General features: G+C 41.2%; 1 long non-coding RNA gene across 1 annotated transcript; it reads left to right on the top strand.

Annotated features, from left to right (window-relative positions):
- The first annotated feature begins 1 nt into the window (after position 1).
- Positions 2-13,018, top strand: LOC106542537 (uncharacterized). The gene is made up of 2 exons (XR_001313056.2): positions 2-140; positions 12,795-13,018. It is a non-coding gene; the product is annotated as an uncharacterized LOC106542537 (long non-coding RNA).
- The last annotated feature ends 5,224 nt before the right edge of the window (positions 13,019-18,242 follow it).

Here is an 18,242-nt window from a genome sequence, read left to right as displayed (position 1 = left end):
ACAACAGGTGTTTGTCGGTGGGGTGGGGTTGGCCCAAAAGAGAACCGGGGACTGGAAGGGGCGTGATTCGGGAAGAAAGCAGAAGGCCAGCAAAGCGAGGCGAGACGCTTTGCTGCAGCAGAAAATGTTTGTTTTGGCAGGTGAGCTTTACTAATCTTTGAATAACTACATAGGATAAACCTGTCTGACTTCTGTTAAATAGGTAGATACAGGTACAGATTAACAGAGTTGGAAGGGATCTTGTAGGTCATCTAGTCCAACGTCCCCCCCCCCAGCAGACCAATGGTGAGATTCAATTTTTTTTTGTTGGGCATGGCAGGGGAAGGATATTGCAAAATCTCTATTCCCTCCCCACTCTTGAGGGAAGGATATTGCAAAATCTCTATTCCCACCCCATTCTGGGGCCAGCTGGAGTTGGTATTGGCCGGTTCTCTGAACTATTCACAATTTCCACTACTGGTTCTCCAGAACCTGCTGAATTTCACTCATGAAGCAGACCATATGCCATTTTTGATAAATGGCAGTCCAGTCTCTTCTTGAAAGCTTCCAGTGATGAAGCTCCCACCACTTCTGAAGACAACGTGTTCCATGGGTTGATTGCTCTCTGTCAGAAAAATTCTCATTATTTCCAGCAGTGGTGTGTTGCAGGTGGTACACCACAGTACGGGCATACTGGTGCCTATTGAGAGCACTGGGTACCGTTCTGGAGGGCCCACCTGCCCGTAATCCTTACCTGTATTTGAACTCTTTGGCGCTTCCGCACATGCGCATGGTGCATATGGCGCCTGCGCAATGCTCCACCGAGCAGCTGGAGCATTGAGGAGGCACTGCAGGAGGTAAGGACGCATGCTCACGCTGCCCGTGTTCATGTGGTGGATGCCAGGCCCCATTGCACTGTACTGGTTGCAACGGGATCCGGAACCCACCACTGATTTCCAGGTTGAATCTCTCCTTGTTCAGTTTCCATCCATTATTCCATATCTGGCCTTCAGGTGCTTTGGAAAATAGCTTGACCCTCTTCTCTCTGTGGCAACCCCTCAAATATTGGAACACTGCTATCATGTCTCCCCTGGTCCTTCTCTTCACTAGATTAGCCATGTCCTGTATGTTTTAGCCTTCAGTCCCCTAATCATCTTGGTTGCTCTTCTCTGCACTCTTTCTAGAGCAGTGGTTCCCAACCATTTTTTGGCCATGCCCCACCTAAGCATCTTTAAAATTCTGACCCCCCCCCAACATATAATTCTGACATTACTCAAAAAGTGAACTCTACTCATGCAGAGGAAGCCTAAAAGGCCATTAATTTGTTTTAAACAAAGTTCAAATTAACCCCATTTAAAATCAAATTGCCCCCCTTTGGGAACCACTCTTCTAGAGCAGTGATGGCAAACCTTTTTTGGTTCCCATGCCAAAAGCGGGGGGAGTGCAGGAGGGTTGTGAGCAGGGGTGCCACACCCATAAAGTGTGATCCCCCCGCATACGCATGTGTGCGTGACCAGTGACACCCCCTGTTTTTGGCATGTTTTTTTCACCCTCCCGAGGCCCCCGAGACTTTCTAGGAGCCTGGGGAGGAAGAAAACAGCCTCCCTGCCCCCATGGATGCCCTGTGGAGGACTCAGGAGCTTCCCTGAAGCTTCCGGAGGGAGAAAAATGAACCTACGGGGAACCCGGAAGTTTGGGAATGGTGACTTCAGATTTGCTCGTAGGGTCGGTTTTTGCACTCCAGAGCCTTCAGGGGGCTTCCAGGAGGGCAAAAACCGGTCCTACGAACAAACTGAAAATCTGTTCCCGAACTTCCGGTTTGCCCATAGGGCTGTTTTTTTGTGTGTGAAAAATTGCCTCAAAAGAAGGCCGAAGTCAGCTGGTCAGCAAGCCAATGCGCGCTGGCCAGCTGACAGGGCAACACCTTGCGTACCCTAACAAATGGCTCCGCGTGCCACCTGTGGCACGTGTGCCATAGGTTCGCAATCACAGTTCTCGAGTCTCGACTCTCAGTATCTTTTTTATAGTGTGGTGACCAAAACTGGATGCAGTACTCTAGGTGTGGCCTTACTAAAGCTTTATAGAGTAGTATTAGAACCTCACTTGATCGTGTCCAGCAAGCGTCTCCTAAAAAGATTCATGCTAGAAAAACCTTAACTATAACCCTTTCCTGGTTTGGGTACTGTTGAAAGCAAACTGCGGAGGGAATGGAGTGGTTCATTTCAAATAACTATAGTGTGGTGATTCCATGGGTTTTTATGCTTTCCTGCCAGAGCCCTTTAAAAGGGGAGCAATACTGCAAACACAAGTTGGAAAAATGAAGACACTTTTCAATGTGGCCTCTGGGAGTTGAAGTCCATGCGGCTTAAAATTGCAGAGGTTAGGAAATGCTGTTCTCACCTGTGGCTGACATACTCCAAGTGCAGCTTTATGTGTTCTGCTCTTCCACCTGACCTTCCTATGGCATGGCACCATGCGTTGGAGTAAGTTGGGAGATTGGTCAACACACAATGTATTTGTAGGCATGGGGTGATAAAGTAAGTGTGATGCTTCTGCATTGCAGTGACTTATATGGGATCTACATCTGGAACTGACCCCTTCCTTTGGCACCCCAGCACTGCCTTAGCCACTCATTCAGAATTTGCCAGTGGTCGGATAGGCTGTGGAATTGCCTGCTCCAGTTCCTTACTCCTCCCTTTGGGGAACTTTTGGGTGGAGTGTATATTGGGGTCATATAAGTAGAGCAGAACCTCACATTCCTCTTAACATTATAATTCATTCATTTCAGCAGTGCTGATCATTCCTATTTAGTATACTACGTTGAACACAGTTATAGAAAATTGGGTGAGTTGTTCAAACTCAGCCCACAATTCATAACACTACAATTAAATCGAGTCTTGGTCAGTGATGAAATTCAAACATATTTACTACCTGTTCTGTGGGCATGGCTTGGTGGGCATGGCAGTGGAAGGATACTGCAAAATCCCCATTCCCATCCCATTCTGGGGCCAGTCAGAGATGGTATTTGCCAGTTCTCCGAACTACTCAAAATTTCCACTACCAGTTCTCCAGAATCTGTCAGAACCTGCTGAATTTCACCCCTGGTCTTGGTGTCATCCAATCCAAGAAGACTTGATACAATAGGAATCCCTGAACGGCTACATATGGAATTTCTTCAGACAACAATGTCCATTGGCCTTTGGTCAAGGAGGATAGGAGCACATGCTTAATAAATAGCTGTGGGCCTGCAGAATGGTAGTTCTGTCATTAGGAAATTAGCTATAATTAGGGAACAAAGATTAGAGGAAAAAATGCCAGTAACATTTAGAAAAGAATGTCGTTTCTTTGAGCCTTGAAGTGTTCTAATACTGCCCATATTCCATGGCTACAAAGCGGCTGCCCTTTGCTTACATTGGGGCACAGGGAGACCATATTGTCAGGCAAAACTCTTTGATTGAATAATGAGATTGGCAGCCAATCTTTGCTCCCCTCCAAGCTCGGTTATTATTACTGGGCAAGAGTCCCAGAAACACAAGCCATCCAGCCATAATAATAGCGGCAGTCTCTTTTAATGCATCTCAGCTCGTTGACTGTGAGAAAAAACTCATGGCTCCTTTGGCAGGAAGCACTTGTATTACTACTGAGAAATATTTATAACCATAATTAGAAGGGGAAGTATGAGGAAAGAGAGCAAATGCAAGGAAATGCATCGATGTGGTGTGATTTAAGCAGTTGAGCTATGCACGGGATAGCAAGGGCTTTCTCCCATGAATACTTGAATGCATGTCATAAATGCAAAAAAAAAATTGTGATGGCTGGAGAGTAAAATGGGCTGGAGAGTAAAATGGGAACTGGAGTAAACTTATAAAAGAAAGTTGATTTTTTTTTAAAAAGTGAAAGATGATTTAAAGCAAACCAAAAAAAAGGACTCATTTAGACTATGTCAATATATATCAACTTGAAATACCTGTTAGGTTAGATTCCTCATGGTTCATATTGTATTATTGCTGCAGAGGTTACAAATAGAAAAATAGGAAAACTCCGTATACAAATATCATAGCTATTTGCTGCCTGAACTGTGTAAAGCTGTGTCAAATTGCAAACCAGTGGAGACAGCCTCATTTGTAAGTGGAATTTATTTTGCATGACCTTACAAAAAGGTTTACAATCAATAAATGAGAAGAGACAGCAAAAATGCACAATAGTATCACAACAGCCATTTCCTTCCATGTCTGTATCTGCATTTCTCCAACATATTTGAAACACATTCTCTTCATATCTTGAATGATGAAGCTATTGTGACAGAGATTAGGGTTGGTAATAAAATGAGGAAATAGATTTTTTTCACATTCTGAATAATGCAAAGCAATAAAACATCAACTGATTAAACATGTAATCTGTTATATATTCATCTGGGAGATGCCCCCGTTAAATTCATTGGGGTACATTTATATATTTTATTTATTATTTTTAGGAATAACTCAAGACAGTGAACATACCTAATGGTCCTTCTTCCTCCTATCCCCCCCCCCCCAACAACAACTGTGGGTAGAGTTAGGCTGAAAGACAGTGATTGGCCCAAAGTCACACAGCCATTCAGGCCTAAGGTGGGACTAGAACTCACGGTTTCTAGCCTGGTGCTTTAACCACTAGACCAAGATGGCTCTAAAATAGAAATAAAACTGCAGTTCTGTGTAGAGTTGCATGGAGGTAACCTCCCACTGAACTGTGGGGTTTTCCCCCCCGTAATAGGCATGCAATCACTTTTTTCAAATGTGTATGTTACCTGTGAAGCTGAACAGTTATTATGTGGGTTTTATTATTCCTATAGTATACTACAGCATCCAAAGTATACACCATGCATACTTCTTCACTTAAGAGCTCGCCAAACATAGCTATGTAAAGTGAGCAGCTTGTTTACAATAAACCACTGTACTAGTAGGGACTCCATGCTATCAAATTAGAGAGAAATCAGTATTATAGTAAACAGAGGTCAAAGATCAAACCCACAATTTCATATAAAATTCCAGTCCATGTACACAAAATATTAAAAATTTTAAAAGGTCCAACTCACAAGACCATCAACTATTCTTAAAGATAATCAAAAGCAGGATGGAGAAAAGGAAGTGAAATTTAAATGTAATTTTAATCCAGAATTTAATACAAGGAACAATCATATAATGGATCTCTTTTAAACCTTGACAGCTGACTGTCAAACAAGCTCTTTTGTTAAACTGTTAACTCTTTTCTTATTCAAACAATGTCTTTAGAATGTCAGTTGTGATAATATTAACATAACCCCAAACTTTTGATCTCCTTATCTGGTGATGTGAGATTGGGTTCTTGTTTGTTTGTTTGTTTGTGTGTGTGTGTGTGTGTGTGTGTGTGTGTGTTTGTGTGTGTGTGTGGAGAGCTACCAATTACATATAAGCTGTAATATACTGTTTGGTCTTTTTCATCTATGAAAAAGGGCTAATTGAGCTGAAACTGCAAAGCCACTGTCATTTTGCTTGGCTATGCTGTATGTCATAGTGCAAGTAAAGGAATATAAATTATGATTCTTATGTACCGAACATGTCTTTGAATACCGAAACTTAAGAGCCAAGGTGGCGCAGTGGTTAAATGCAGCACTGCAGGCTACTGCTAGATCAGCAGGTCAGCGGTTCAAATCTCACCGGCTCAGGGTTGACTCAGCCTTCCATCCTTCCAAGGTGGGTAAAATGAGGACCCAGATTGTTGGGGGCAATATGCTGACTCTCTGTAAACCGCTTAGAGAGGCCTGAAAGGCCTATGAAGCGGTATATAAGTCTACTGCTATTGCTACTGCTATTGCTATGTCAGAGAAAAGATTAGTCTTAAAGAAAGCTTTTTCATATTGACTTCTCTACGTGGTAGACATGTTTATTAATAAACAAATTCTGGGGCTTTGATCTGATCTGAAATTATGCCACTCCTAAACTCTATCTTTACACAATGTATAGCATTTTGAGACGGCTGGCACAAATTACATAATTCATGCCATTTGCTTGTTGATGTCATGACACATAGGACATCATCATAATTTCTTCTGTTTGCCTCCTGTTCACATATAACATTCAAATTCATATGATTTAGGGTTATGGGTCCACAGGCAATATTGATTTGCTTGACAAAGTGATTAAAAAACCTGGAATAGCATTGTGTATGAATGGAGTCACTGGTCCCTGAATTATGTTATCTGCTTAATAAGCATCAATGGCAAAGAATATATTTGAAACATTTAATACAATTTGGTGCAATTTTATTCTCTTTACTCTGATTCTTTTTAAACAGACACTATCTCTTAAATATTCAGAAAAAAATCCATTGGAGCAGACCTACCTGATCTGTTTTGTATTTTGTATTTTATTGTTGTTCAAGCGTGTATGGGATCCAGGACTATTCATGCAATCCTAAATTGTGGAATAATATAAACATTGTAAGGGGCCTGGAAGATACCTATTTCATCTTTCTGCTCAGAGTGGATTCCCACTATTTACAGCATCCAAGAGATCATTTAAATCCCTTCAGTGAGGGAGATTCACCATTTCCTGGGCAGGCTGATCCTTTATTGAACTAGAACTAAGGAGAAATTTCCTGACTGTTAGGACAATCAACCAGTAGAATGCTTGTCTTCAGAGGTTGTGGGTGTCCCATCACTAGAGGTTTTTAAGAAGAGACTGGACAGCCACCTGTCTGAAATGGTATAGTGATGGCGAACCTATCGCACAAGTGCCAGAGGTTGCACTCAGAGCCCTCTCGGTGGGTGCATGCGCTGTTGCCAGCTGCTCTTCCAGGTTCCGGCACATGCATGTGTCCAGAAGAGAGCAACTGGCCACCACACGACTGAACCCGGAAGAGCAGCTGGCTACCATGTGCATGCACACCGGCCAGCTGCTCTCTTCCGGGTTCCAGTGCTCTGGCACGCGCACTCCAGTTTCAGCACTTGGTGCCGAAAAGGTTAACCATCATGGGTATAGAGTCTCCTGCTTGAGCAGGAGGTTGAATTAGAAGGCCTCCAAGGTCCCCTCCAACTCTGATATTCTATGAACAACTCTCATTTGTTAGGAAGTTCATCCTGATGTCCAAACAAAATCTACTTCCTTGTAATTGAAATCCAATTTCTTTTCTGCTCTGTCTTCTCCATAATGTCACTTCAGGTACATGAACATGCTAAACATGTCTTCCACAATTAAATATATCCAGAGCCTGAAACCATTCCTTCCAGGTCCCTTACCTTCCTGGTTCTCTGGACATGGTCCACTTTGCTAATGTTCTTTCTAAAATACAGTGCCCAGAATGTGGACACGATACTTTAGGTGTGGTTTAAATAATGCAGTACAGAGAGGAATGGTAATGTTTATTGATCTTGACTGCAGCTGTAAAAAAAAAAGTGGATGCTGTCCTAGGCTGCATCATATTGTTGGCTCATGTCCAGCTTATGATACACTCACATCCTGTTTGCATGTGCAGGAAGGTTCTATCCCACATCTGTTGCCTTTTTCCTACCCAAAGTAGCATTTAGCATTTGTTGCTGTTGAAATCCATCTTCCTGGTGTCTGCCAATGTTTCAGCTTGTCAAGAGTCTCCTGACCCTGATGCTGTCTTCTGAAGTCTTTGCCATCTCCCAATGTTCCTGTCATCTGCACGTTTGCATATCGTATTTTCTAAATCCACATCCAAGTCATTTTTAAATATGTTGAACATAAGCCTTGCATAACAAATTCTTCTTAACTTTGTTACTTGTTATTCGTTTTATCATTTTTAGTTGCGTGTTCCCATGAAAGTTCTGTGGACAAGTACAATGTTTGTTTTTCATACAAATCATATGAGTTTGTTTCTGCGGTAATCTGAAATGATATAGATTGGCCCCAGGTTTGGAAAGGCTGGCATTCAGCTCCAGATAATTTGACATCCTTGTTCGGTGCAGCAATCCCTGTGTTTGCTTTCAGAAAAATAAATCCACTGTATAATTTGTCCCTTGACTTTCAGTACCCACAAATGCAGTAAATGGCATTTTTATAAAGGGCAGGATTGTTGATCATGGCAAATGATGGCCATGATTATAGCTGAAGCATCTAGCAATGCATTGCAATGTCTCATTGTAAAGATATGCATGTAGTCCTTGACTTACAACAACAGTTGGGACCAGAAGTTTGGTTGCTAAACAAAGCAATTGCTAAGTGAGTAATGCTCATTTTATAACCGTTTTGCCACAGTTGTTAAGTCAATCACTGCTGTTGTTCAGTGAATCATTCCCCCTTGTTAAGCGAATCTGGCTTCCCCCATTGATTTTGCTTGTCAGGAGCCAGCTGGGAAGGTCACAAATAGCAATCACATGACTCCAAGATGCTGCAACCATCATAAATACATGCCAGTTGCCAAGCACCTGAATTTTGATTGTGGGGATGCTATAAACATCTAAGTGCAAAGACTAGTCATAAGTCACTTTTTCCAAGTCCATTGTTATTTCGAGCAGTGGCAAAACAAATGGTTTTAAGCTGAATTCTATCTGTTGAAACTTGGTATGAATACTGTATACCCTATGCCATTGTGTCAAACTCAAGGGAAGGAAAAAGAAGGGAAGGAAGGAAGGAAGGAAGGAAGGAAGGAAGGAAGGAAGGAAGGAAGGAAGGAAGGAAGGAAGGAAGGAAATAAGGAAGGAATTCCCCAGCCCCACAAGGGCCACCGCATGTAGCCCCAACATGAATGATGTCGAGCTGGCCACGCCCATCCCGGCCATGCCCCCACCTCACCCCCAAGGTCAAATACAACCCTGATGCAGCGATCAATGAAATCGAGTTTGACACCCCTGTCCTATGCTCTTTCAGGGAATACTTGAAAATAATATACACTGTGCATGTTATATTCAGTAGCTTTGGGGTAATTCGCCATGTGAACTATGTTGAAAAACTCCCATTCAGCCACACCTAAAACTTCTGTAGGACATTTTCCTGCCCTGATCAATTTATTAAAGATAGATTGTGGTAGATGTGTTGAAAAAGAGAACATGTTTAGTAGTATAATGCTTCATGAAAATAACCCTGGGCATAACTGAGAAATAGTTTTCCATTGTCTTTTTCTGGGAAGATTGAACATTTCTCCACTTCTTGGAGATCGAGTAATGGACAAGCTGTTTTCAGGAAATTCATGTTTCAACCCTATTCCACAAAATATTTTAAATTATCTCTCATTTCACTGGTTTTTAAAAATCAAAATACATGCAAGGTCAACTAAATTGTACTTGTAGTAATAATAAGCAAAGGCTTCGAGTTGAAGGAAACCTTAAAGGTCCTCTACATCAACCTGCTACTCAGCACAGGAATCACAAGAGCAGTGTTTCTCAACCTTGGCAACCTCAAGAGGGTGGCTGGGGAATTTTTTAGTCATCCCTGCATGTATTTTGAATTTTGAAAAAACATGAAATAATAGATGCTGGAGTAAAAACAGGAGCCTTGGCAATCTTGAAAGACCCCAAATATTTTTAAGAAATCTAGTTTGCCAATGCCAATCAATGCAAGTGCCAATCGATGCAAGCGCTCAGACATCCTTCCATGCGCTTTGGCTATTAAAAAGTGCCTAAATGGGATGCCATAGAGCCAGGGCAGGTGGGTGAGGCCACATATGATTTCCGCTACCACTTCGGGCAAACCAATCCGAACCAGCAGAATACCACCTCTGAAGCTTTCACTACATGACTAAAATAATAAAAGTTGAGAGTGAGATTTAAAGCAATAACATTTCTGAGAAATCTACCTATGGGATACATTTTTGGAAGTGTGCATTGACAGCTGTTTCCCTGCCCCACTGCTGCTTCCTGCCCAGGGGTGGGTTGCTGCCGGCATTACTGCCAGTTCGGTGCACAAAAAAGTTGCACCTAAAAAGGTCTGCGCACGTGCACAAATTTAGAAAAGAACAAAAAAAAATAATACATTTTTGCAATGAAGACCGCATGCGCAGAACTGAAAATCAAGATGGATAGAACCAGTTTGGGGATGTGGCAGGCTGAGTTACTACCTACTCAGCCGAACCGGTAGGAACCCACTTCCTGTTCCTGCCCCATAGACAGGATTACCTATATCTCAAATTAATTTTAGCTTGGCAGGTGCAACTGCATTGTGTCCCCCCCACCCCCCGTTTGAATCGAAGAATGAGATAAACAAGTTGAATCCAATGCATTCAGATTCTGTACGCTTCAGAGGTTTTTCAGATCAAACCCTCGCCAGATCAATCAAGAAAGATCAGAAAATAATGCAGATACAGATTGTATAGACAGCAGCAGATTATTGAGACATGAAGAAAAAAAAAAAAACCCACCCCCACAACTCCTATTTTACTTCACCAGTCAGGCCGTATCTTCACACATTTCTAATGACAGTTTTAGCTTTTTGTTGTTATAATTCTAAAAACAAATTTGTTCCGTGGTGTGATTGTCTGCCATTGCTATTCCAACCTCCTAAGGTTCCTAGACAGGCCCTGCATCTTCTACTGCAAACATCTAATCTGCAGAGCATATCTCCCTAAACAGAATCCTTGCACGCAGAATACTGGGATGCTAAAAATAGCTTAGTTTTTGCCGAAGAAAGCCAGATGCCAGGCATGCAAATATAAGCCACATTATCTACCCTGGTGGTTTTCCAACAAACTTCCCTAAGGGACCTTTCCTGCACTGATTCCCCCCTATACGTTTGCCACTGAATTCCTGTGTGCTGTGCGGATTCTCAGATGTCCTCTACAATGAATCTCAACTTGCACATTGCAGAAACCAGCCATGTTGTGTTCGTCTCTTTGAAACACAAACCTGTGACTGGGTTTTACATAAATGCAAGAAACTGGGTGGGAAAGAAGTTTTGCATGACACCAGGGTGGCATTCAAGAGTGTGGCAAACTGTTTGCCAGGCCAAAAGTGAAAGGAATAAAAGAAAATGCCACCAGGTTAGAAATTTTGGGCTTGGACAACCTGGAACTACGCTGCCTACAGTCTGACCTAAGAATAGTACACAAAATTATCTACTACAATGTCGTTGATAGTCAACGACTACTTCAGCTTCAACCTCAATAATACATGGGCAAACAATTGATACAAACTCAAGGAAAACTGCTCCAAACTCGATTGCAGAAAATACGACGTTAGCAACAGAGTGGTCAACACCTGGAATGCTCTCCCTGACTCTATTGTTACATCCTCTAAACCTCATAGCTTCAACCTCAAACTGTCTACCGTGGACCTCATCCCATTCCTAAGAGGTCTGTAAGGGGGCGTGTGTAAGCGCACCAGTATGCCTTCCGTCCCTGTCCTTCTGTCCCCATTTATTTGTACTCATTTCCTTTGTTCATGTCCACGTTTATACTTATGCCTGTTATTTCTTACTTGTTTGACAAAATAAATAAATAAAAAAAGCAGAATGAACTCCTAGTTAACAAAAAGGTTTTTAGAAAGGATTGCATTCACCAGTTCTACAGTTCCGCCAAACAGCTCCTTGCAATAGTCAAGCTGGGATGTAAGGATGGTACGTGTGTAATTGTCATCAATGATCGCAGCGGGCACACATGTTGTTAATTGTGCAAATCCCAACTAGCTGAGATCAGGGCTAGTTTTAAGAATTTGGGGTCCAAAGCAACAGACGGTTTGGAAGGCACCTCCTCTTATCCCAACATCACACTCAGCTCTAGAGTAACATCGCAGATGGAGTCCAGCCAAACAAGAGGTTAAAATTACGGAATCAAAATGGAATACCCACAGAGTCTGAAGTAGAATTTAAAGACGTAGCTGGAAAAAACATACTGGGGATAAAATTTTAGAACTTCTAATTAAAAAAACACATTTTTCTTCTTTAAAGACAGAGAGAGTAACAAGAAAACAGTTTCTTTTCTAAATTCTTTCCCTTGTTTTCTGCTTTTTACAGTTCTGTAAAACTGTTGTCACAACTGCCTCTAATCTTCTCTTTTACAAAGCAGAACCACAAAATCCATTATCTGCTTCTAAAAACAGTATCTTAGGGAGCTCCTTCTTATCCTCTGTTTCCTGTCCCTTGGCCAATGAGGACCTGTCCTCTTCACCAATGGCTATTCAGCTTTCAGAAGAAACTTTTAGTGAAGAATATTTTGGACCCAATAGAGGAAAATATGTTTATCTCCCTCACCAGCACTAGCTTGGGTAATGAAACGTCTGCAAGAAAACAACTAAGCTCAAAAAGCACCAAGGATCCTTAATCTTTGGCTTAATCTAATGCCAAGCATTTTGTGTCCTCTGCGTTGCTCTTTCTACACAATCCTGTACACACTATCATGCATGGCAGCTGCTGGGATTTGAAGTTGGGGTGCACATCTGGAAGTCACAAAGATTTGGAAACATTGAAATAAAAGGTTGTTTTCTAAAGAGAGACACTACCTGAATAGAAACACACTTCGCTTAATTCAAAAGGACACAGGCCGAGCACAAACACACACATATCCCACACAAGGTTTTGGTTAAAAATGTTACTGAAGCATTTTTGAAAATGATCGGTATATAAAATATATTTTCCAGAAATGTCATGTGAAATTTGCCTGCTTTCCGTGGGGAGGTCAGTTTTTTTTCGTGTTGTGAATTCGATTCTATGTTTAGAATATACAGGACATTCCTTATCATATTTATTATGTTTTCAACATATTCTAGCAATTTGAAAGTTGAAAGGTCAGTGCCTTGTCATCAGGAACTGATCTTTCTTTCCGAAAATAACATTTTTGCCATGTGTATTAAAAGTTATTTTATATATACAGTATTTAGAGATTGTCTTCCGTTTCTTTTCCTGCAGGGATCAATGTGCTGGAAAGAGAAATAAAAGCACCCCAACTTGAAATCAAGCTGTACTAGACAAAGAAGCTGATTAATGATGGAAGAGATTTATGGGGATTTCAATCAGAGAAGCTTATGGGTGTAACATATGAAGATTACTTGACTTGGTGGTTGTGGATAATCTTGTTACATGTCCAGTTTTCACACATATGGAATAAATGGAACCCACCCCTATTCAAAGTCCCCCAGGCTTTCTTCTGCTTTGTAATTTACTCTCACAAGATTCTTGTTCTAAGGGAGTATAATCCCACCGCCTACGTATGACATGGTTGGGGGTTAGGCAATGCCACTTTCCAGCTGATTGAAAATAGTTTGGCATGTCTGAACTGCATGCAGAAATACTGTACATGATGAATTCCCATAAATCCAGCTCGAAAGTTTTTGTTTCCATAAAAGAGGCAAACCTGGGTGAATCCAGGAATTATTTACCATAGATTTTAAAAATCACAATTACAAAGTATAGTATATAGTTATTTTCCTCCCCAAAAAGTGGTGAATATTACTATCTGTATAGAGTATAGAGATTCAACAAGCAGATCTTTTAAGATCTGCAAAATGCCATATTCATTCGGACAAAACTTCAAAAGAGTGATTATAGAATTGCCCTATCAGTCTTTTTTCATCTTGGTTTCTTCCTATACTGGTTGGAGCTGCACATATAATCCTCAACTTACAACCATTCATTTAATGACCATTTGAAGTTATAACAGCACTGAAAAAAAGGGCATTGTGACCATTCTTCAGATGATGAACCTCATGGTCACATGATCAAAATTCGGATGCTTGACAACTGGCCTGTATTTATGACGGTTGTAGTTCCCCAGGGTTATATGATCACCTTTTGTGACCATCGGACAAACAAAGTATGGGGTAGCCAGATCCACTTAACAACAGTGTAACTAATTTAACAACCACAGTGATTCATTTAACAAGTGTGATAAGAAAGATCGTACAAAACAATTGTGTTGCTTAGCAATGGAAATTTGGGCCTCAAATGTGTTGTAAATTGAGGCCTACCTGTAGTCTAAACAAGAGTGGGGGAAGAGTCTTTACATGAGAAATGAGAAGAAGGAAGTTATTGTTTTATTATGCAGCTTTCTTCTACCCCAACACCAGTACTAGAAATGGATACCAAACTGGATATACACATTACTTAAAGCAGAGGTGGGCCAGTTTTTGGTGGCCAGAGGCCACATTTCCGTGACCCATCAAAACCGCGGTAGACAAAACCGCGCTCGACGAAAGCGCGTACCTGATGTCATCAGCAGCATGACGAAAAAAATTAAAAATAAATTAAATTGAAATTAAAATAAAATTAAAGCAAGCCGATTCACATAAAGGTAAGGGTTAGGTTTAGGGTTAGGGTTAGGTTAAGGGTTAGGGTTAGGTTTAGGGTTACGTTAAGCGTTAGGGTTAGGTTTAGCGTTAGGTTAAGGGTTAGCGTTAGGTTAAGGGTTAGGTTTAGGGTTAGGTTTAGGGTTAGGTTTGGGGGGGGTTAGGGTAAGGTTTTCGCTTTAATTTTAAATTTACCGCTCACAGCGCGATGTTTTCGTCGCGCTGTGATGACGTCATGTACGTGCTTTCGTCGAGCGCGCTTTTGTCTACCACGGTTTTGTGGTGGAACCCACATTTCACATTTGGGGAGAATCTATGGGCCATCTTGAGTTGTGCAGTGGTTATGTCCGAATTATCAGATTTTTTAAAATGTTTTTCTGCAAAATATTGTAGACGTGTTCAGTGAGATGAGCAAGTATGTAGTAGCAGCCACAACGGTGGCCCCTGAAAACCTCTTGGTTTAATCTCTATAGGTACCAAGGGTCGATTCATGTAGCTGTAATGCTAGCAGTAATTACTCCTCTGAACTGCTTAGAAAAATGCTTCTGTTGAATTGGGGAGGGTACAACTTTTGTATGACAGAGGACAAGCGAGACATTGGGGAGGACTGGTGGGTGGATACTATTGCAAAGAATAAGGGGCCTATGCCCCTTGTGTTGACAGAACCTAGCAACAATTAAAACAATTAAACATTTTCTGAAGGTTGCCCATCCTTGCCTGTTATTGTAGGGGGGGGGGAGATTTTGTAAGTTTTGTAGAATCGTAAGCATACTTCATCAGAAGCGAACTTGGGGAACTCAAGAGTTATATCGGTCAGATTTAAGCACAGTACACAAAATTGCCTGCTACAACACCTTGTCTGTCAACAACTTCTTCAGCTTCAACCTAATACACGGGCAAGCAATTGATACAAACTGAAGGTAAACTGATTCAAACTCGATTGCAGAAAATACGACTTTAGCAACAGAGTGGTCAATGCCTGGAATGCTCTACCTGACTCCATTGTTACAGCCTCAGACCCTCACAGCTTCAATCTCAAACTGTCTACCGTGGACCTCACCCCATTCTTAAGAGGTCCGTAAAGGGGGCGTGCATAAGTGCACCAGCGTGCCTACCATCCCTGTCTTACTGTCCCCATTTATCTGTATTTACTTACTTCGTTCATCTTTATGTTCATACCTATACTTGTTATCTTGTACGTGTTTGATAAACAAACAAACAGAAGGAGACTATTTGCTCCATTAATTTCAGCAGAACACTAAATTCCGTACTGAAGGCTAAATGAGAGCTGAACTAAAATGGAATTCATTTATTTTTTTGCAACTTATTCTGTGTACATGTGCATATTTAAATATAAACTAAGAAATAGCTGCCACTTCATAACAGTTGCTCCTATGCCAAATATGGTAATCTTGATTTTGTAAAGCCCAGGGCTCCCTGTGCCATAATTTTACTACTGAGAGCAAAAATGCTCCTGGCTTCTGGTTGCTCTCCTGGAGTCCTGTCCACCACTCCCGGGCCTTGAAATGCCTTGCAGTTACAGTTAATTGGCTTGAATGTTACTGTATGCTTCTCCGTCTCTAATGCATTGTTCCCTCCCATCATCCATAGATATTTTCCATGGCATCCTAGTGCTGCCAAGGCATAAGAGATGATGTTACAGTTGTAAGAAAAAGGGAGGGCGATAGTCTTTGAAGTGGCTTTTGATGAGATTCTGCTTGATGAGATTGTGCGTGACGCTAACCACAAAGGAAAACTAAACTCTTCATTGAAGAGAGAGAGGGAGAGAGAGGGGGGGGGAGATTTTAAGTCAGAAGCAGCAGCAGGAACAGAAGGGTGTTATTAAAAATTTGAAGTGCTGGGTCCAAGTGCAAACAGAATAAAGGCTTTTCCGTGGTGTTTCAAGTTGTTTTGAATTATTTATGGAAAATATCAATTCAACCTCCCTCCCACCCCGAATCCACCCTCTTGAAAGCGAAGGTGTCTATAATTCTTTAATTAAAAAAAAAAATTAACTATTGATTCTCTTATATGTCATCAGTTTTAAAAACAAACTCGTCTTCTTCCAATCCAGCCTTTGTCAATATACGGATATTCTACATATACCTTATTTTTCAGACTATAAGACGCACTGGTGTATAGGGCGCACCAAGATTTCGAAGAGGTAACGCCCTAAAAGAGCGTGGAAATGTTGGTGCGTCTTATACACTGAATATAGCCATTTTTGGCCTCCTAAAGGCCCCTGCACCCCATTTTTGCAGAAAACTGAGGCTTTTTTGCCTTCCCTCAGACCCCAGCAGCCCTTTGCAGGCTTCAGCAGGGCTGGGGCAAGGCAAAAACTCCCCCATTTTTGCCTTGCCCCATATCTGCTGAAGCCTGCAGAGGGCTGCTTGGGGCTGAGGGAAGGCAAAAAAGCCTCAGTTTTCCGCAAAAATTGGGTGCAGGGGCGGGGCTTCAGGAGGCCAAAAATGGCTATATTTGGTGTATAAGACGCACCAACATTTCCACGCTCTTTTAGGGGTCTTATACTCTGAAAAATAAAGTAGGATGAACAAATAAGGAGAGGGTGTACAGGCTTATTTTACTCCTTTGCCAATCTGGAATGGGGCATGTTTCCATTCAGATTCTGTTTTTGTTTTCCTGTATGTTTCTCATGAGGCCATGGATATGTTCTGGGATCCCAGTTTTTCTAAAGCATTCCATAGCTTGACATGATGAAGCATGATTGAGGGCCTTGCTGTGGTTAATGAAGTACATATTGACTTCTTGCTGATATGCTTTGCTTTCTCAATTGCCCAGCATGCATCAGCAATGCTTCCTCTTGCTTATTGCCCTTTTCCAAATCCATCTTGAATACCTGGCATCTTCCTTTCACAGAGAATTGTAATCTACATTGGATGATCCTAAGCATTATTTTGCTGGTGTGTGCAAATAAAGATACTTTGCACTCATTTGCTAATGTTAATTGGGTACCTGCATATTAATGGTTTAAAAATGAATTAATATTATTTACTTTAAAGCCAATCTCCATAAATTTTTTCTTTATTTCTATCCCCTGTGTAGGATTTAGGGTAGGGTAGGGTAGGGTATGATGGACTGGAACGGAAGGGAATAGAACAGAATCATAGAGCTGGAAGGGACTTTGGAGGTCTTCCATTGCAATCCACGTCCCAAGACATTATACCATCCCAAACAAACAGTTGGTCAATCCTTTCTTGAAAATCTCCAGTGATGGAGCACCCACAACTTTGGAAGGCAAGCTGTTCCATTCTCGTCTTACCCTGCAAGGTAGGATAAAATTTCTGTTTTGAGTTTTCTATGGAAGCCTACATATTGACAGTGTGAAAGTAATAAACAACCACAGTGTCACCCAAAGAAATATTCTATTCATTGTACGTTTGACTTTACACACACTTTCAGTTTTAAGTCTCATTTTTTGCAAACAACCTATTTGACTACATTTGTTTGTGTTTAAAAGTGTGAATAATTTTCTCGTTTCCCTCCCCAAGAAAGCTGGCTAGAGCAAAGGAATATGATTGGCTTCCCTTGGTATATGTTAGACATAATTCAGAACACATATAAGAAATCTCTCGTTACCCAATTTTGACCATGCATAAGAGCCCTATTTAAACTGTAAATTGACAGCCCTTCTATACACTCTTCTATATGCAATATGATTTTTTTTTCACAGAAGCCAGATGGCGCGGAGCAGATTATTTTTTTGCTACTAAAGAGGGACTGAATTTTAAAATAGATCAGTGTCCTCTCCCTGCCATACAGAGCATGCCTTTTATCCTTTTTAAAAAGATTTTATTAGAGTTCATTGTAAAATAAAATACAGATAGACAACAAAAATCAGGAAATTTAAAGAGAAAAGAAGAGAGGTGTAACGAAAAGGAAAGGAAGAGCAAGTAGTGACTACTGATTATTTTTAAGTGCAGAAGAATACAAAAAACAATTACAGCCTCAACCTTTTGCTTTACATTTCTAAACATTTTAAGCTATTTCTATATTAACAAAGTCATTCTAAAGACCAAACCTAAAATCAAACTTTCATTTTCCCCCCGTTTTG

This window comes from Thamnophis sirtalis, unplaced genomic scaffold (assembly GCF_051295495.1).
Source record: "Thamnophis sirtalis isolate CommonGarterSnake01/CBP01778 unplaced genomic scaffold, rThaSir2_p1.2 scaffold_2, whole genome shotgun sequence".
Taxonomy (NCBI): Eukaryota; Metazoa; Chordata; class Lepidosauria; order Squamata; family Natricidae; genus Thamnophis; species Thamnophis sirtalis.
The sequence above is the reverse complement of the archived record's forward strand: the minus strand, read 5'-3'. Positions and strand labels throughout refer to the sequence as shown.